This window comes from Mesocricetus auratus, unplaced genomic scaffold (genome assembly GCF_017639785.1).
Source record: "Mesocricetus auratus isolate SY011 unplaced genomic scaffold, BCM_Maur_2.0 Super-Scaffold_6730, whole genome shotgun sequence".
In the NCBI taxonomy this organism is placed as follows: Eukaryota; Metazoa; Chordata; class Mammalia; order Rodentia; family Cricetidae; genus Mesocricetus; species Mesocricetus auratus.
The window spans coordinates 63,537,763-63,558,884 of NW_024429184.1; the positions used below are offsets into that span (position 1 = coordinate 63,537,763).

At 42.4% G+C, this 21,122-nt stretch overlaps 1 protein-coding gene across 3 annotated transcripts in view; it reads right to left on the reverse strand.

Annotated features, from left to right (window-relative positions):
* The window catches only part of Sulf1 (sulfatase 1), a 158,225-nt gene that overhangs the window by 126,199 nt on the left and 10,904 nt on the right, over positions 1 to 21,122 (reverse strand). Inside the window, exon 1 of one of the 3 annotated variants that reach the window (XM_040741434.1) lies at positions 4,235 to 4,505. The exons of the other annotated variants lie outside the window; for them this stretch is intronic. The gene's annotated coding sequence lies outside the window, so the exon portion shown is untranslated. Of the gene's footprint in view, positions 1 to 4,234; positions 4,506 to 21,122 lie in introns of those variants that run through there. 3 annotated transcript variants of the gene reach the window in all.

Here is a 21,122-nt window from a genome sequence, read left to right on the forward strand (position 1 = left end):
GGGTCCGAGAACTCTGGCATTGTGTACACCCCCCATGTGCAAAAACACGCATAATTATACTTAAAATAATAAGACTAAGTCTTTAAAGAAATAAATTACAGGGCTCGAAAGATGGCTCAGTGGTTAAGAACACTGACTGTTGTTCCAGAGGACCTGGGTTCAATTACCAGCACCCACATGGCAGCTCACAAGGGGACCCAACACCCATGGCAAAATACCAATGTATATAAAATAAAAATGAATAGAAAAAAAGAAATAAACTATAAATGTCAACATCCCTTCCTCTGAATCCCCATGGTATACTAGAGAATGGTAGGAAGTTGTTGGTGGTATTTAGGAGAAATGGTTGCAGACCTCTTCTAGTCTAGGTAAGGAAATATAAGTGTTGTTTTGGTCTTGGTGAAGTGAACTGCCTAAGCTGAAGCCTTCTTTTCCGTGGGCTAAGAGGAATGCTTTTTGAGTCTATGATACCTGAGAACGCTTCCCACTCTGCTCACTGCCGATGGCTGGTGAATAAACTTTCCTCTCTGAATGGGCATACTAAGATCACAGCCTTCCTCTTTTCAAGTTAATGAGAACACAGCCCACCAGACAGGACCAAGCGTAAAGCATTAAGCCCAGTGAGCCCAGATAACAGATGTTTCTTAGGAACATTAAGATGTACGAAGGCTTAGTTTTCACATTTCCACTCAAAATTACAGAGAGGAAAAGCTGTCGATTTTATACTCTTAAAAACAAAGCAAAGCACGGTAAATGGCTGAGTGGAAAGAAGAACCATGGCAGTCCTCTGACTTGCACACACCAGTGTGCGCGTGCACGTGCACATACACACAGAGACACACATGCGCACGCACACGTGCGCATACACACAGAGACAGACACATGCTCACACACACCTCTTTAGTCAATGACACAATCCCTCACTAACAACGCTGCCAGTGGACTCTATTTCTTCTCTGCCTGTACCTTCTTTTGTTCTCGTGTCCCCCTAAATTAGCTGGCCACTCGGGTGCCTCAATCTGAAACTACTATAGAAGTCTCCCGTCCTTTCATTCCACGAATCCAGGTCCAAGTCAAGAAGGCTCTGCCTTCTAAACAGCAGGCCTAGGATCTTAGTCTGATGTCCACCTTCACAGTTCAGGTCTCAGCACTTTTCTCCTGGACACAGAAATCTCCTCGCTGTTCTCTAGTCTGTAAATTTCCACTCTCTGTCCATTCTTCACACGGCAGCTGTGAGACCTATAGAACGTCTTTCTAAGGCTTGGAGTGTAGCTCTGGGATAGGGACCTTGCCTTGTATTTAGAAGATCCTAGACTTCATCCCCTGTACTCCAAACATAAATAATCAAGGATATTTCTAAAATATGAGCCATATCACTTTCCATTTCTCAGATCTACACAATTTTTGTTGTCTCTCTTTTGGGTAAAAACAGACTCCAAAATGATGGCCTTGGAGGAGTAGCAGTGCTGGGCTACAGAGGCCTCCATCACTGACTTGGGTTTGATGTAAACACAGCAGCACAAAGAAGTTACACTGTCCACAGAACCAATATCTTAGCGATGTAATAAACTAGCACTGGTCCATGTTCCTCATCGTGATAGAACTAGAAACAACTGTGGATCAGAAGCTGGTCTGTGGGCGTGTGTGTCATTAGAATTAATGGGACACACCATCTTACTGAAGTAACTCTCTTGGATTTAATACTCAGTTCTTTTTCATAGACTTCCCTGCACCTCCTGTTCTGTCGGCTGTGCTCTTCCCTTCTAGAAGGTTCTTTTGCACCAGATGCTTATTCTTTGAAACCCAGTTTGTCACCATCACTGGTGACAAGTCCCTGACTTCCTGAGACAGAAGTACCACTCTGAGTCGGGTACAGTCCCTCAATGCTGAACATACTTCTTTTGCCGGTATGAAAGTTAAAGGTGAAGGGATTAAATGTTATTCTTGTCTGTTCCTTAGACCAACAACTCTTCAGAGTCAAGACATTTTACCCACTTGGACATTGCTACTGCTTAACACGGCATGCCATCCACCCATAGAAGATACTAGTGAGGTCAAAGACAAAGGCTCAGTGGTTAGGAAGGATCACTTACTGCTCTTCCAAAGAATCCAAAGGACCCAAGGTCAAATCCCAGCATCCACATGGAAGGCATATATATAAATAAAAATAAATCTTTTTTGTTTAATTTATTTTTTGAGGCAGTTTCTCTTTGTAGCTCTAGCTGTCCTGGAACTCATTTTGTAAACCAGGCTGGTCTCGAACTCACAGAGACCTGTCAGCCTCTTCCTTCCCAAGTGCTGGGATTAAAGGCATGTGCCACCACATGCTAATAAAAATAAATCTTAAAAAAAAAGAAGATGAAAACAAGAATAAATGGGAAAGCTCCAAAATGTACTGAAACAGTGCTATGTTCAAACTGTGTGCTAGACACTTTGCCTACATTACTTCCTGTGTTACATACTTTCCTATCTTACTTCCTGTACTAGATAGACTTCCTATATTACTTCCTGTGCTAGATACTTTTCCTATAGTATTTCCTGTGCTAGATACTTTTCCTGTATTACTTCCTTTCAGTCTTCTCAACATTCCCTCTTAGGGATGGCTTTGGTCTCATTTTACAGAGGTCTTGCTGCTGACATTCCCTCTTAGGGATGGCTTTGGTCTCATTTTACAGAGGTCTTGCTGCTGGTCCTCAGGCGACTGCAACACAAACACAGATCTGTATCTTATCTGTCTGTGTCCCTTCTGCTGTGATTGAGGAGAAAAGAGAGATAGTGGGGCTGATCTTCCTAGAGCCTAGCATTCAGTGTCGATGGACCAGTTCAAATTAAGAAGTGAAATAACTAGGGCTTAGCTTGAATTACATATTAGAATTTCTTGAGAGTCACAGAAAATTTGAAGTAGAACTAAATTTTAAATAAGAATTTTTTATTTTTGTTTTTGCTTCCCCCCCCCGTGACAGGATCTCCCTGGGCTGGCCTTGAACTCACAATCCTCCTGCCTCAGTTTTCTGAATGCTGGGATTACAACCATGAACCACCACATCTGACCTAAAGAAAAATCTTTAAAGCAGACTTACTCCATTATGTTTCCAATGTCTTTAAATAGAGAATAACTATCACAATATGAAACTTGACAAGAAATTTCTTCATTGGGTCCATTTTGCATACCATATAAAACAGAGAGCTAGGTAGATACAACAGACATGTATACACATACAGGGTATATATATATATATATATATATATATATATATATATATATATGGCTGTCTAAAGTAACAACAGCTCAGTGGATTAATCACAGCACTTAGAGCATTCAAAGACAGGCATTCTTATGCCTTTCTTAGTTTTCTTCCCCGAAGCAGTACTGAGCAATAATACCTTTCCATTTTCCACGATATGATGAGATACAGTCATGGTTTTATGAATGCAAATTGTACAGCTACCTCCAACAGAACTATTTCTTTGGCTTGTTCATCTAACAGTTATAGTTCTACCTGCTCAGAACTTGCATCTTTCTTCTATTGCTCCACGGGGTTGTAGAGAGGTCACATCTAAAAGCCACAAACATCACCCCTGAGTCAAATATTTCATGAATGCTGCATTTTTTATGGAAACCAAGTTTAATAATCTGGCTTTGGGCTTTGCCAGTGCTTAAGAAGCTCTTGTCCATGTTCCTTTAATATTAAAACCCTTTGGTCCCGCAGTGAAAAAAATTTAATAAAACTGAACACGCCCTCGGAAGTCACAGTGTTTGTTACAGTTTGTAGAGCCAGTGCAAGTTTTGGGCTTCCTATGAAAGTGTGAAAAGAAGCATCCAACAATTATATTTACCTGAAATTATGAGTAGTCAAGACAGAAACTGAAGATCAGAACAGTCACCGTGTCTGCACTTTCTAACAAGCCGAGTGAATAACCAGCTTCCTTTCTATGAGGGCTGGTCACCCAGTGCACGGATCCACACGAAGCTGGGCTAGAACGTCCCAGACTGGTCAGTCTAAGCACCCCTTCTGGATGTTATTTTGTCAAGTGAATTATCAGCTGAAACTCTTTTCCCTCTTATTACCCGTAGAAGAAACCAAACTGGGAGGGTGGAGGACTTTGGCTAGAGATATGTTTTCCATCCTCTAGTCATCCCAAGTAGGGGTAAGATCATAAAAACACCAACGGCACAAGAGGCAGGAAGGGAATCCTGTCTTCTCCCTGAGGAAAAGGAGATCACCATACTTACAGAAGCTGCCTTCAAAGTCTTCTGCAGAGAAAAGGTTCTGGGAGCAGGGAGGAGGCAGAGGAGCAGAGATTAGGTGGCAGCGGGACTTCCTTCCTCCTCCAGAATGGGAAACTCATTGTTCCTTATCGCCCTGACCTCTGAGGGGCTCCAGGAGCCAGGGAGGCCTGCCCTCTGATCCCCACCGCCCTCCCTCCTGGCCTCTGGGCCTCGGATTTCCAACTTGCAGATAAAGCTGCCCAGCCTGACACCAGCTCCAAGATTCATTAGGGACTGTCTGCGAAGTGCTTGCAAGATGCAGTTATATAAGGCCGGCGTATTATTATCATCACACACCCCCATAGACCCAGCTCTGCCAGACAAACAAAAGACAGTTCCAAGAAGAGGAGGAGCAGAGGCAGAAGTTCCACTGGGGGTGAATTTCGGGACACCACTGAACTGACTGGAAAAAAGAAAAAAGGCAACCCAATACGAGTATGCAAACCTCGACAAACAAACTGCCCTGCAGCTGGCCGGCTGGGAGGGGAGGGGGCGGGTAGGCCGTCAGGGTTTCCAGGCATGCGGTTCTGGCGCCTGGAGCACCCGGTACAGTAGCTGCCTGTGGCAAGACGGAATGGATGAGGAAGATGTGGGCTTTGGAAAGCCAGGCGTTCCAGAGGCCAAGCACTTAGTAAACACCGATCATTCTTAGACCCGGAACCGGTGCTCTGTTCTCATGACTCCTGGTTTCCTTTTCCTAATGGTGGTTGGCAGGGAATCTCCTAGGCTTGGTGGAGTCCTCTGAAGCCTGACTCAGTTGTTTTCTCTGTGAGAGTAACCACCCGGCCTGGATCATCGGAGAAAGTTCCCTGCCACAGTCCCCATCTCAGCTTGGTGCTATGTCTTCTTTATGTTATTATTATCCTTCCCCGTGACACCTCTTCTTGCGTGAAGACTCCTACCCTGGCAGTCAAAGCCCACAATCTTTGTCTGCACACTAATTTCTCACTTCCGGCACTGGCCTCCATTATCATCACCAGGCAGCATCTTAGAAGGAGAATCACTCTCAAAAGGTGGATTTAGTAGTCCTCGCATTTCCAGCCTCACTCACACCATCTGTCGGTTCAAATCTCTGGTCCCCTGCAAAAGTTCACCCAATTTTTCTAGTCCTACTGTTGACACTGCTTTTGGGTACCATAGCTCACCATCTATTTTGGTAACCCATGTTGTTGTTGCTGGTGGCCTGAGTCAGAGCCTCGAGAATAGCAGAAGCTTGGTGAGTTCATTGAATTCGTTTGAAATCAGGAGTCATTATATAGCCAGTGGCTGTCCCAGAACTCACAGAGATCCAGTTCCCTTTGCTTCTGCTTTCCCAGTGCTGGGATTAAAGGTGTGAACCACCAAGCCTGGCTAGCACTGAACGATCTTAATGCAAGAGTCTCCCGGTAGGTATGGAGATCTTGCTTACTGGTGATGTGTAATAGACCGATGAAGGTTGATGGTCCCCTCGCTTGTTTGAAAGGTTGCAAGTCTTCACACATTTAAAGGGGAGCAGCTGAGACATGGCTCCATGCTAGGCAGAATGCTTGCCTGGTACACTGGAGACCCCTGGTTTTATGCTAGCACTGGCAAAAACAGAGGCACAGCTTTTATTGAACATTTAGGGGAACACCAGTTTGAGCCACCTTTCTTCAGGACATAAGACTACAAAGACGCAGGCAGGGCAACTAGCATCTGTGAAGCTGCTGCTACCCACAGAGGATATCCCATCAAGTACAATTTATGGGCCAATGAGATGACAGTTGGTAAAAGCCCTTGCTCCTAAACCTTGCACCCTGCAAACTGAGTTCTGTCCCTGGAACCCATTGTGGAAGGAGAGAAAATCTTTCAGCAAGCTTCCCTCTGACCTCTGCAAGTCCTGCCCCTGACATATATAAATAAATCAGTGTAATTAAAAAGAAATAAAGTACAACACAGCTTCTTTCATACAATCCCCTGAAATTGCTCTTTTCAGTACTAGCACACTTGGGGGATGCACTTTAGGGAAATTGTGTGGGCCCTTAGAAATACCAGTGGCTCTCCGCTTCGTGACAAGGGGTGAATACAGCCTTCTTGGGGCTTTTTATTAACATGTTCTTGGTGACATTTCCTCTGTTATTCTTTGACCAAAGCAGCATGCTTTAAATTCCACGTCTGGTGGCTGGAACCTCCATCCTGTTATTTAGGAGATTTGAGCTGTTTCTATGCAGCAATGCTCTCTGGCACATACAGAATGCTCAGTGAGTTAGAAGAACTTCCCCGCCTCCTCTAATTTGGAACAATCAAAACCAATTCAGGTTCTAAAGAATTTCAGCGTCAACTTGGGTGTTTCGGTTTTAGAGCTAGATGTGCCCATGTATTCTTGTTTTGTATTTTAGAGAGGCCGGGCACCCAGGACCTCACTGGTGGTAACACAGCCATAACCCTAATGAGCACTCTTGGAAAACAAAACTTCTTTTATCATTTGATGATTTTGTATGTATGGGTGTTTTTCCTACATGTATGTTAGTACCCCATATGAGTGCAGCATTTCTGGGAGGCAGAAGAGGCCTTGGGTCCCAAGGACTGCAGTTCTTGATAGTTGTGAACCGCTGTGTGGGTACTGGGATTAGAATGCGGGTTCTTTGAAAGCGCACTCTTAACCATTGAGCTATTTTCCTGATGAGCATTCTTAACCTACCAATATTCCGCAATACAATCATTTTAATCTTTATTTTACCAATGGGAAAAACAGGTCTGGCCGTGGCAGCCTATTTTCCATCTCTATGACACAGTCCCAAGAGAAGCAATGATTCATTGTGGTGTCACAGATTCCAGTCCATGCTAGGTTGGTTATGTTGCTTGAAGGAAGCCTGTGATTGGGTTAGAATATCATCCTACCTAAAGACACCGAGGAGCAAAAGGAGCAAAGGAAAAAGTTGCTAGGGGCCAAGTACCACCTTCAAGAGTGTGAACAAGCCAGAATCCGAACCCTAATCAGTATGACTCCACAGACTCCAATCTACTCAAATCGATAAAGAACCTTACTTTGAAAGAACAACATCTTCTAATGGAAGTGGGTTTCAAGGAGCCCGAGACCTTCAGGCTATGTTCAGTTGCTTGACTGTGTATGACACGACAGCTGTGGGGTAAAGCCAGGCTAGCTCAGTAGCCACCAAAGAAGCACTCTTTAATCTGGATTGTGTGTGTGTGTGTGTGTGTGTGTGTGTGTGTGTGTGTGTGTGCGTGTGTGTGTGTGTGTGTGTGAGCATGCTCACATGTGTGTGTCTGTGTGTTGCTTTTAAACAAGTATGTGTTTTTGCCTGAATGTGGCCTGTGTACAACACATGTGTGGTGCCCACAGATCAGAAAAGAACAACAGAGGCCTTAGGACTGCAGGAAGAGATGGTGTAAGTTGTCGCATGTCCTCTGGAAGAGCAGCCAGCGCTTTTAACTCCCTCATCATCTCTCCAGCCCTTTTGTTGGTTTTAGGAATAAGGGTATCACTCTACAGACAACATGGACCTAGAATGTACTGTGTAGATCAAATTCATGTGACCTTTCTGCCTCACCTTCTGAATGCTGTGAGCCATGGCTAAACCTAGTAAGTCTATCTGTTTTACAGTGTTGAAAATAGTTTCACAACTCAAAAATCATTTCATTTTGTTTGGGCACATTGATATCCACTTGTAGTCCTAGCTGCAAGAGGAGGTGGAGGCAGAAGGATCACTTTAGTCTAGGTGTTCAATATTAGCCTGGACAATTAGGAGACCATCCTAATAAATATTTAAATTATGAAACTTGAATGGGCTGGAGATGTGACTCAATTGATAAAGTGCCTGCCTGGCATTCAGGAGACCCCACATAAACACAGCACATGGGAGGTGGAGGAGCAGTCTGGAAGTTCAAGGTCATCCTGAGCTACACAGTGAAGATTAGTCAAGGAAAGCCTGGAATGAGACCCTGTGTCAAAGTAAAACATACATTTGTGGAACTTGGCATTCAGAGAGGCATAAAGTGCCTTGTCTAAGATTTTATCAGTGACGGTATACTCACTTCAGATAGCTAGACTCTCCCTGTGACTACTCCACCTGGTCCTGTTATCTCACCACTTGCTAAATCACAGGGACCTCCAAGCTCTCCTCTGGTGTCACAGTGTCTTTACAGTATAATTCTTGAAAAATGAAGGTAGGAATACCTTCACAATGGCAAATTTTTATGATTTTTTTTAACCCATTGACTGTAAATCTAAGGGTGATCAACATGGACCGTGTGACTAATTACAATGAGAAAGGGTTTAACTGTAATTTGGATGGTTCAGGGTCCTTTGCATTCACATCAAAGCTTAGATAATGCGTGACTGGGGTCTGAGAGTTCCTGCAAGAAAGCTTGCTTAAGCTTTATTATCAATCAGTGAAAAGGGACTATTGCCGGCAGTGGTGTCACACATCTCTAATCCCAGCACTCTGGAGGCAGAGGCAGGCGGATCTCTGTGAGTTTGAGGCCAGCCTGGTCTACAGAGCGAGTGCCAGGACAGCCTCCAAAGCCACAGAGAAACCCTGTCTCAAACAAACAAACAAACAGTGACAATTTACAGGGGACACAGTAGGTACAGGCAAGGCATTATTCATAGACAGTAGGTATGGCCAGGGAAAGTGGACATCTTTCCAGCTGGTGCTGCTGGTATAGGCGACTAGACTTGTAAGTCTTGGGTTTCACATGCTTCCATGGCATCTCAGGGCCTCACTGGGCCTTTCTAAGCCCAAACCCATAAGTTATTCTGTTTTCCGTTTTTTGTTGTTGCTTTTCTTCTTCAACCCAGCCCAGCTTCCTGGGCTCACTCCAGGCCCATGACATTTGTCAAAGGAACTCATCCTGTCCTGTCCTCCCTTGCAAGCCCTCTCCTGCTAGACACAGATACCTCATCCTGGCTACAACAAAGCCAACCTCCCCCAGTGCTGAGGTTCACTGTGTTCCCAGCTCCAGAGTGTACTCTGCTTACAGTCTCTGTCTGTCCCTAATAACTACTGTAGATTCTCTCTGTTCAGTGTCGGCTGCTGTGAGCTCCAATGTCTCCAGAGCTCTAGGGTGGGACTCCCCCCTTCACCACCCTGGTGAAGAGAACAAAACAATGACCAGACATTAATACTAATACTAAAGGAATTTATTACACAGACCTATTGCCTAACAGACCATTTCTGGACTTGTGTTAAGCATCATGCTATCCTCAAACAGGATGAATTTTAGCTCAAATAATGTCAACTAGACCTGATCTTTATTAATTTAAACCCCCAAGCTTTACCATCTGCTGTTTTTAATTGTTACTTTACTCACCTAGAGGTCTTGGGGGTCAATAGCGTGTGCCCTTCCTTGAGAGAGATTTAGCTACAGTCCTGCCTGGAGGCAAAGGATAAGAAGATGACCCTTCCATGTCTGTCATTTAAATCTACTAACTACATTCTTTCAGGAAAATGCAGCAGAAAGAATATTTCTCATCTCCATAGGTGGCAGGTTATAATAAACAGTTTTTTCCAATCTGAGACATCCTATCATTAATATATTTCCGAATTCTCAGGCCTAGAAACAAAGCTCCCGATGTAATTTCTTTCCTGATCGTGAGATTTACAATAGAAAGGTCATGTTTGCACTAGACTTTGGTTTGAAATTAATCTTCTTCTCTCCTTGTATTTCTATAGAATCCAGGCACTTCATTATTTAGTCATTTCCAAATATGAAGTGCTTGTCATTCTTGAACAACGATCTAATCTTCTCTTTGTGGGTGGAGAAAGCAACCCATTACCAGGGCACAGATCTACTTGAAGGGCTGTGAGGGGTTCTAGAGAGCTTTCCTCCCTCTCTTAGCCAATCCACACGGTAAAGACGTAAATTGTTCCATCTGACTGTGAGATATCCTCCAGTCACGGGAAGGTGTTCACACAGAGCTCATCTGCGTCGGGCATGGGGCACTAAGGGTGCAGTTAGCACTATTGCAAATTTGGGTTAGGCAAAGCTAAGTAGTGAGCTCTTTTTTTGTTTTATTTTTTGTTTAAACTTAATTTAAAAGTTTTTTAGTGTCGGAAATACTGGTTTTCGTATGTCATTATGTTTCCTCATATTTATCCCATCACTGTTCCTCACCTTGTCCTCTACTCCCAACAGCATCTCTCTTCCCAAATAGTGCCTTTTCTGCTTTCAAATCATGTACACATGTGTTAAATCTAGGCCCCTCCACTGGGCGAGAACACGAAGTAGTATGTCTTTCTTTTTTCCCCTCCCAGTTTACATAGTTACTTTCAAGGCCAGCCTGGGCTACATGACTAGTCTCTGTTTCAAAAAACCCCACAAACTCCTGTACAAAATAAACAGACATCTTCAGATCTCCCAACTGACTTCAGTATTGAGGCTCTGCAATCACTATTCCCATTGTATTTCAGACAGTGTGTCCTGTATATCAGCACACACACTGTTAGAATAACGATTCATTTAAACCACATCTGACGTTCATCAGGCCTCAGTTTTAGGGGTAGGGACTGCTCCTGTTAAATTTCATAACATTTTATCAACATACATGCAGTATGGGTTTTCATGTGATCCTAGTAGCCAGACAAAACCCTGCCCACCCCTCACTTCAAAGGATTCCTCACTTGACTAATTTTAAAGGGTAAATTGATTTTCTCATCGTTTGCTGCCTTTGACAATAGGAAGGCTGACACAGCAACATTGCTAAAACGACAGCTCCCTTCCACCCAAGGGGAAAGAATGCGTGTTAATATCCTTAATGACTGGCATCTTTATGAGAAACGTGAAATCATTTATCCTCAGCAATAACCTGCCTAGGATTAAAAAGTACTTGGGGCTTAGAACGGAAGTAATCTGTCAGGAGAAATTATTTAGACTGATGTGAATTAACTGAATAAATTGGCTTCCGGTAGCTTCCTGCGGCCCTAAGGACATGTAGATTCACGTTGGTTAAAAGTCAGCCTGAGCTGCGAAGAATCTGAAAAAGAACTGCCATTCTATAGGAGGAAAACATAACACATTTATTGGATGCATTCCTTTTGCGAAAAGATAACACATCTACTTGATAAATTCTTTTTTATCTACTAGGAAAAAGAAGTGATTTCAGAAGGACAAGGATATCAAAGGGACAGATGACTTGTGTACCCAGAACAACAGCGGAATCTTACAAAACCACCTCCTTGTGAGGCCCTGATTCTGAACAGTAGCAGTGTTTTCCTTCCAGCACTGGTCTAGTCCTTTGAAGGCTGGCTCGGGCTTGAGCCTGAGGAACAAGGACAAGTGTTGCTTGACCCAGCCAATATGCAGCAATGTGTGGCAGGTTTGTGTCCTGCAGGAGCGCCTCTCTCTCTCTCTCTCTCTCTCTCTCTCTCCAGGTTCACAGTAAACTCCTTTTAACCTCTTTACCCAGAAAACCTGGCAAATTAAAGGAAGAAGCACTGTAGCAGTGTGAGAAGTTTAATTGGTCTGGAAAAGGGTGTAAATTGTTGAAAAATGTAAACTACATCTACGTAATTGATGCCTAAAAAGTACTACTTAAAGAAGAGAATATTAAAGTACGAGTATCCTGCAGGCACAAGTTCAATACTACATCTGCTAGGGAACGGAAACACATTCCGAGAGGGGTCCCAGCAGCAGTTTGGGTTTATATATTTAAACATGAAAAAGGAAAGACATGGGTCGGTGGTATAGCTCTATGACAGAGCACTGGCTCATCATGAGCCAAGCCAGTAACCCTGACCCCACCTCAAATGTGTTAATAATAAAAGAAAGCAGTGAGAACCTTGTTAGAAAGATGGTGATAGATAATAACATAAATGTTACTGTGACTTTAGACTAATGGATAAACAGTCCTTTGATGTTTAGAATTTGACGGTCTAAGAAAGAAAAAGTTTTGTGTGCATCTGTATGTGTGTGGTATGTGTGTGTGTAGATGCACATGTATGTGTGTGTGTGTGTGTGTGTGCACGCATGTAGATGCCAGAGGTGAGCTTCTTCTGACACACCTCAGATGCCTTCCACTTTGATTAGAAGACATAAGCATCTCTTACTGAGCTAGTCAGCCACCAGCATGCCATCCAATTTCCAGGACCTACCTTTGGCTGCCTCTCCAGCTCTGGGATTAAAAGCACCTAAATTTATATGGGTTCTGGGGCTAGGAGTCAAGGCCTTGAGTACTTTCCAATTGAACTCTCTCCTGAGATCTAACCCTTTAGAAATGGGCATTGGGGGAGGGTTGCCTTATTTGAGCAAAATATGTATGTGAATTATCAGCATGTGACATTTCACAGTGAAAAGATACCACAGAAGGTGACCACCGGAAGTGTCCTTTCAGACGGGTGGGGAGTGCAGCATTCAGGATGCAGAGGCAGGCAGATCTCTGATTTCAAAACAGCCTGGTCTACACAGCAAGTTCTGGCCTGGGCTGCATAGTGGGACCCAGTTTTTCTTTGTTTTGTTTTTTAAAGGAAGAAGGGGAAGAAGGGTGTGGAGTGGAGAAGAGTTTGTCAACACCACCTGTCCTTAACATACATCTTGCCTCTTCCTGAGTCCCTTCCCAAGTCACTCCTTGTTGGGTGGCCGTGAGGGGCCCCTGGGAAAGTGGCTGTGTCTCCCAGAGATGGCTATGCCCCTGCTCTGTCTGCTCTTTGCCGAAGTTCTGGATTCTCTATCTAACCGGTTATAGCAAAAGGAAGGGGAAAAAAATCACAAGATCTAACCAGCAGCATTTGGGATGTTGTCCCCCCCTCCACTTACTTTTGTCATACAGACAAGTGACTATAATCTAAACAAAGTTGTCCAGTCAAAGGCCACACCTTTCAGATTGTCAAGAGGGCAGTTCAAGCTTCCATGGGCTGACTCAATTGGTTAAAAGTGAAATTTGTTCTCTCTCTCTATTTCTGGCTTTGAAACTTCGCTTTGCTATAAAGTTGAGGTTTGGTGAATTGAGCCAACTTAATTTTTAGATCTTGTGTTTAAGTATTTAGACTATAATGTCTTAAAAGCTTTTTAATAGAGAACTCTAAACATCATCCATTCATTAAACAAGCAATTACTGAACGTTTAGAGAGTGCCAGGGACTGCTGTGGGTTCAGGTAAGATTTTTTAACCTACCTTTAGAAATATATATGTATATATATATCCTTACACACTATGTTTTTAAGAATTTTGCAGGGTTAAAAAATTAACAAATATAAGAAAAAGAAACTGATTAAACTCTCAACTAGACTTTAAAGGAAAAGGGGGGAGTAAAAATGGCAACAAGGTCAAAGGTCTTGTTCAGCAGTGGGTAAATCCTGGCTTCAGTCCTCAGCACAGCAAAAATGAACTTATACACACACATGCATACACACATGCACACACACTCACATACATACACACATTCACATACACACAACACTCACATGTACACATATGCCCACACATTCACATGCACACACACACACACGCACAAACACACACACACACACACACACACACACACACACACACACACATGATTCAGTGAGATGACTCAGTGGGTAAAGGAACTTGTTGCCAAGACTGATAACCTGAGCTTGACCCCTGGGGCCCACATGGTGGAAGGAGAAACCCAACTCCTGAAAGTTGTCCTTTGACCTTCATACACCTGCCATGGCATGCACAAATAAATGCAATAACAATCTTAATAAAGAAATGCATAAAGGGTCTATTCAGGCAAAGGTAGGGAGTGTAGCATCTAGTGTCTAGGGATCACTTCCTGCTTTGGTGTATATAAATCTGTAGCATTGCTGTAGGGGTTCAAACTCCTCATACAGAAGATGGGGAGAAACAAAAGGAAAAGAAGGTGAGAAAGAGAAAATATATCCCCTCTCCCAAATGTTCCAGAAGTCATATGTACATGTCATGGTACTGTATCACTAAATATTGATATTTCAGTGTGGTTTACCTAAGAATATAATATATTACATAATGCACAGCTTAGTTCCAATACTTTCCCTAAGAATACAAAATATTACAGAATGTGTGAGTTTGTCTTTCACAAATCTCAGCTTATTCTATATAAAATGTAGACATCATTCTTGGTTGTTTGGTTGTTTTTCAAGTAAACACTTTCTTCGTATCAGCAAATGAAGCACAAGTCTAGAAGTTTCAGATATGAGCATACGGTGAAAGGCATTCAGAACTGAACCAGGACCTCATACACACAAGAACTATATAAAGCCCCAGACATTGAGAAAGCACTGGGATCTTAGCAGGATATATTGGATGACTGGGTGTATAGCTCAGTGGTAGAATACCTATTTATAGGATACACAAGGCCCGGGATTCAATTCCTAATACCAAATTTTTCCATCATAGCTAATAAAAAATCTACCAGAGTTCTGATTATAGTTGTTAGGAACAGGTCTTTATCTAAACATTGCCAAGTAGCGGCTCTGGGTAAGAAAACTACATAGCCTACTTCTTATATTTCTTAATCCATAAAATGTATACAGTGACGCACATTTTATCTAGTCTTCATCTGATGGGGGCTAAGCCATTACAAAGATTGTAAAAGGATTGCCCCAAGACAATTTACAATGGTGGTATGGTGTGTTAGCAATGGTAACCTATAGTCCCAGTTTATGCAGAGGCAGGGTTCGTTGAGTCTGATTCAAGACTTACTCTGGGCATCATAATGAGATTCCCATCTCAAAAAAATCCAAAATTAAATTGTCCTTGACCAGTGCTACTGAGCATTGGTGACTGGTTGGTAGACAATGTGACCCTAAGCTTTTAAGTGCAGTTTTTAACTTTTCAGTTTATACAAATAAATTACAGAAAGTGTAGAGAAAAAGACCCTGATCCTCGTTCCTCCTCCTGTTGCTCAACAGCTCCATTGTGCATGCAATGACTTAACTTTCTTGTGCTTGCGTTTCTTTACTAAAGCCTGCAGATCTAAAAGGAGTTGTGAATTTAACAGAAAATCAGAAGACAAGTAGAGATCAGTTACAGATTAATCTGTAGTTGATAAACTGTCCTAATTGTCATGCTTTATAAAGACCATCCTCATGTACATGTTTCCCTTAGCCAATGGTGGGGTTACAGTCCTAGAAGGATGTTGAAACTAACAATACCATCAATTGAAGATCATCTAATCCATGTAACCTATCAAACATCATTGCCTAGATGTGTCTGACATGCTCAGAACACTTACATAGGTCTACAGTTAGGTTAGGCACAATCACCCCAGTGAGGTCAAATTTACTATAAATAGCTATCTTAGGTAATTCATTGAATACTGTACTTAAAAATCAAAACTAGAATGGTTGTGTGGGTATGCCTTCAGAGCATTGTGAAGTCAAGTATGAAGCGGAACCAGTTGTTAGGGCAGGGACTCTGTGTGTGTGTGTGTGTGTGTGTGTGTGTGTGTGTGTGGCACGCCCCTCCCCTGTGTGTGTGGGGCATTGAAAAGAATAGAAACATGAGAAAAAGAGAAACTATGATCCCTCTTTTAAAAAATACTGAGAATAATCTTCACAGATTATGGTCTCGTTGACTAGATATTAATATGTTGGTGTGTATTATCTACAAATGTGACTTAGTTTCCTATCCTCAAAAATGGGCACAGGTATGTAATTATTTGACATTCTCTATAAGGTTGTCAAAACCAAATACAATATTTAAAAGTACTTTTTAAAGTTTCAATTGCCAGCTGCTGTAAGAAATGTTAAAGTGTATATTTGGGGTCAGAGAGATGACTCAGTGAACTGAAACACAGGCCACCAAGCACAATAACTTGAGTTTGGTCCCCAAACTCTGGTGACAGGAGAGAACCCACTCCCAAAATTTGTCTTCTGACCTCCACATGTGTTCCGTGACATGATTCCTTCTAAATGAATACATAAATGTAATTTAAAAAATAAGAATGTGCATTTTATAAACTGTGGAGAAAAATCAAATCATGCTCTGAGAGTTCACAACTTGTAGAGCCTACTCTCTGTACAACAACAAGCTGATGACCAAGGTCAAATTTGTCTCTGTGGCTGGAGAACAAGAGAAAGATGCCTTCACCATGTTGATCATCATTTTGAGTTGTCCTATGAGGCCTTTTTAGGTTCAGCCTTTCACTTACAGTTTGCCATTTCATGTGTGTTTGGGGATGGTGGTAACTGAACATATTTGAGAAAAGACAGTAGAACTGAGTTGGCAGAGCAAGAGAGCTTCAAGGAACATAGCAACAGCGTGGTGTGGTTTCTTCTGTTGACCACTGTCAGAGGTGACAGCAGTGTCCCTCACTATGGATAAGTGAGCTGTGGCTGGAAGCACATGTAGAGAAGATGGAGCTTACTTGGAGATGGTGCAAGCACAGCTTTCGTGCAGACAGAGGCGCGGCTACGGAAAATCACGTTCTAGCACTCACTGTAGCGCACTTCCTCTACACAAAAGTGGGTTCTTATTCTGCTGTATCGACTTCACATTCCCAACAAAATGCACCCATCAGAAGCTGGAATCTAGGTTAGCCCAGACTTGGGCTGATTGTATAATTCTAGCCAGACTTGCCCTCACATTTTCCAGTGAATGAAAACATGACCAATAGCCCAAATATACCAACAAAACCACTCTTTTTCCTATGACATTTCCTTCACTTCTCTGAAAATCATAATGGTTTCCTTTAGAAATATTTAACACCAAAAAGGAAACATGGAACATTTTTTTAAAGACAGCTTTTAAAAGGTAAACAAAACAAAACAAAGCAAAACAAAACCTCACACACTTGCTCCTTATCAAGACACCTTTTTATTTCAGATTATTAGGGTGTTTTTCTATGGTGCAAAATGAATAAGGTAAATGTGACACAGCATTTGTAAACCAATTGTGACTAATTTTGTTTTCTTTGCAAGTAGACCAGTCTTAAACATAACCTATATGGGTGGATAATCATTTCTACACTCCTGTAGTTTATTGTAGCACAGAGAAATCAGCTCTTCCGTTTCTTTTAGGAAAGCTCTATTACCTAAGGGAATCTCTCAAATGTTCTTTACCCAAGGACATTTTATCGAGTGACAGTTCAGCTGCTGGCAATCAGTAAGTTTGTCCAATAATGACAAAGTATGTAATATTTTGAATTTTTTAAAAATACAAGACAAGTGAGGTAAGTAGGAGTGGGAAGTCACGAGTTCTATGGGTAGAGACAGAACTCAGCCACTTTCTTATTGGAGGTCCTTGTCATGTGTTCCCACCACTTCCACCAACAAGTCTTGAGTTCTCACATTAACTGCCCCTCCACCCAGCCAGCACTCAGAACCAGGGAAATGGCGCTTTCTGCATTTTGCCCTTCTGGGCACAGCAATCGGCTGTTCTTTGCTTCCCCCAATACAGTTAAGTTTCCGTGACTTAGCTCAATGAGGACATTTAGAAGGAGAGATGAGCAGCATGTTGTGGGTATTTATAAAAATAATGTCATCACAGAGTACAGTGGCATACTCCTGTAATCTGATTACTTTGGAAATTGGCAGGAGGATTCTGATAAGTCTGAGTCCAGCTTGTGATACATATCCAGACTGCCTCCCAAACAACCCCACAAAAACCAGAAACCAACACACACACACACACACACACACACACACACACGCACACACACACACACACACACACACACACACACACACACCAAATCAACAGAAAAGCAAAGTTCTTTAGCCTAAAGGTACACACATTCTCCATAACAATGGTGCTAGTTGTTTTGGAATGGATTTTTCAACAGAAATATACCAAAAAGCAGACACCTCCCACCCCCATAATTTTTTTTGCAGTGTTCAGTTTTTCACCTGGGAAAATAGTAAGAGAATCCATGGTTGAGGAAGAAATGAAGTTCGTACCTATGTGTCTTAATGTGAAATTGAATGTGAGCTCACATTAGTCCCAGTGGTAATCCAGAGATTAGGATTTTTTAATAGTTTTATTTATGTTGTTCTATGCGTATGAGTGTGCACTGCAGTTCCATTGCAGGCTAGAAGAGGATGTCCGACTCCCCCTGGAAGTGGAGTTGAAACTGGTTGTGAGCTGGTACTGGCTCCTCAATAGCCAGTTATCTGGGGCCCCTCTCCAGCTTCACTTTGAACTTTTAAATAAGACCTGGGCTGTATAATTCTCTCTGGTGGAAACTCTCTGTGAGCTAGGGACGCAGCACACAAAGCTCTGGGTTAGATCCCATCACAAGAAGGAAAGAAGGAAGGGACAGAGGAAGGGAGAGAGGAAGGGAGGGAGGGAGGAAGGAAGGAAGGAAGGGATGGAGGGAGGGAGAGAGGGAGGGAGGGAGGAAAGAAGGAAGGTGCACACCTTTAATCCCAGCAAGTTTAAGGACAGCCAGGACTACACAGAGAAATGCTTTCTTGAAAAACAAAACAAAACAAACAAACAAATGAAACCAAGAAACAAACAAAAAGGGAAAGAATAAGTATATGGTTTTTGTCAGGTCTCTCCAAAAATTCACCTTATCTTTCTTCAGATGTAAAAGGTCTTAGATGCTCTCCAAGATATATACACTTCCAACATCATATATTTCTGCAACTTCCTGGAACCCCCAGTTTTCAATTATTTGAGATACATCAGCACACAAGATTCACTATCTTTGACAGTACATGTCAATTGTATCTTCTCATGTGATTTGATAATTGTCCTACAAAGTTTTCCATTCCTAGGCAAATAAATTTTTATTATCAAACCTCGTTATCACAGAGAGACAGAGAGAGAATGATTTCCCATGGAGTCTGTGGGTATTTCCATTCAAGCTGAGCAGAAGATAGTAGATGTAGCACCTTCCTAAAAATCTGGTCTGGCTCTAATTTTACAGGTCTTCAAAATCATAATTGTCACAGTCTCCTCAGTTCAGCTCTCAAGAGAAATTAATGGGTAACATAGAGTTCCGAGTGGCTGGCATGTGAATGACACCCAGCTATACAATTTCACATCTAATCAAGAAAGATGGGGATCTGAGTTGGCCTATTGTCTCTCTGAATCTGCTTCTGGCTGGAAGCCAGCTGGCTCTAATGCAGCCCTGGAGAATGATGTGGGCAGAAGATGGAAAAAAAACTATTAGAGCCCGACAATCAGTTATCATGATGGTGTCTTCCACATTGTCAGAAGATGCCTGGGGTAGCAGTGGATTTGTGGCTGATTAGAGTCCTGAAATTCTCAATGACCAAAGTATAATTTCTAGCCCAGCTATCTTTGACTATTCTAACTGTGGCTATAATGAAGGTCTGTAGCATGTAAGGATATATGATATCCAAGTCATGCTTGACAGACACAGGACTAAAACCTCAACTTCTGCCTCAGTGGGTCTAATAATCCAAGGATAGGGAAGCAAAATCTATGAGGGATGGCGATAAATGCAAATTTGTGGAAAGATCACACAGAAAAGGAAATTAGTGATGACTGGAAGAGTTTGATAAAGGAAGTTCCAGTGAGGCAATGGGGCTGGAATCTTTCTCTTCAAACCAAGACAGGTGAGCTTTGGCATGCAGAACCATTATGGGAGCCAGGCCCAGCCCAGAGAGCAATGTGAGCAAGTTGTTTATAACAGAAGTAAGGTATAAATTCAGGGCACCTGAGACTAGTTTAGTCAAGAGCAAGAAAGACCATGGAGGGAGGGAGTGGTAGGGGGAGACGTGAAAAGTGTATGGAGGGAGAGACAGGAAGGCGATGTGAAAAGCTGTGGGGGGGTGGGGAGACCAGGAGGTCGATGTGTCGTGTGTGGGCGTCCACAAGTGGAAGCTGTAAAAAACGACTAAGATGCTGCTTTAGAGTAGATGGATGTCAAGAAGAACTAGTTCCAAGGGAGCATCCACTCAACAGAGGTCTGTAAGATCAGCGGAGGTCTGAGAAACGGCATTTAGAAGCATAAAGGGCTGCAGGCTACTACAGTCCTCCCTCCACGCTGTCTTAGTTCAAGGATGTCTTCATTCACACCACACAGTCTTATCTGACCTGCAACCTCCTAGTGAGATTGGTGAGATTGCTCAGAAGAGGAGAGTAATGCAATCTAGATGAAGGGAATGGTTAAATGAAGGTAAAGAAACAACACCATGTCCCTGAAAAAAACATCAGCTTGTTTCTAACCATGCTATTGGCAGCAGCCTAATGCTAGAATCTAGGTTCCCAGGATTTCTGCTGTTTCCCATTGCTCTGCCTGCTTCTTTTTCCTTGGAGTAATTGCTCCCACTGTTTAGCACCTTGTTTTCATTTCCATGTGAGTCTTCAACAGTTATCAAGGAAACAACAAAATATATATTTCATTTTATTATTTCTCAGTTTGAAACCAAAGAGGCAGCTGAGGGTTCAGAAATACCTGCAGTTCTATGCTTCTGCATCTGATTTAGTTGTAGTCTGAACTGGACTGGCAGATTACTGGACATTCTTAGAGCAAAATGGCTAATTAGAGTAACAGTTGCTAAATATGAAAGTTTTCTTGTTCTTCGTGTGTGTGTGTGTGTGTGTGTGTGTGTGTGTGTGTGTGTGTGTGTGCATTCAAAGGTTTGCAAGTGCATGTTATTTTAAAGTCACATTGCAGTCTTGGGTTCTATTCCTCATCACCTAGCTTGAATTTCAACACAGGGTCTCTCATTGGCCTGGATTTCACCAACTAGGAAAAGTAGTTGTTTTAGCCAATGAGCCCCAAGGATACAGTTATTTCTACTTCTCTGGTTTACAAGCACATGCTGCTACCCCACCTGACTCTTCCTTTCTTCCTTTCTTTCTTTCTTTCTTTCTTTCTTTCTTTCTTTCTTTCTTTCTTTCTTTCTTTCTTTCTTTCTGGTATAGCAAATGCTTACAGCTGACCAGGCCAACATGGAAGTTTTTATGTGTATTTTTTTCTGCTTTCTGTCCTCATTTTGTGTCAGTGAGTACA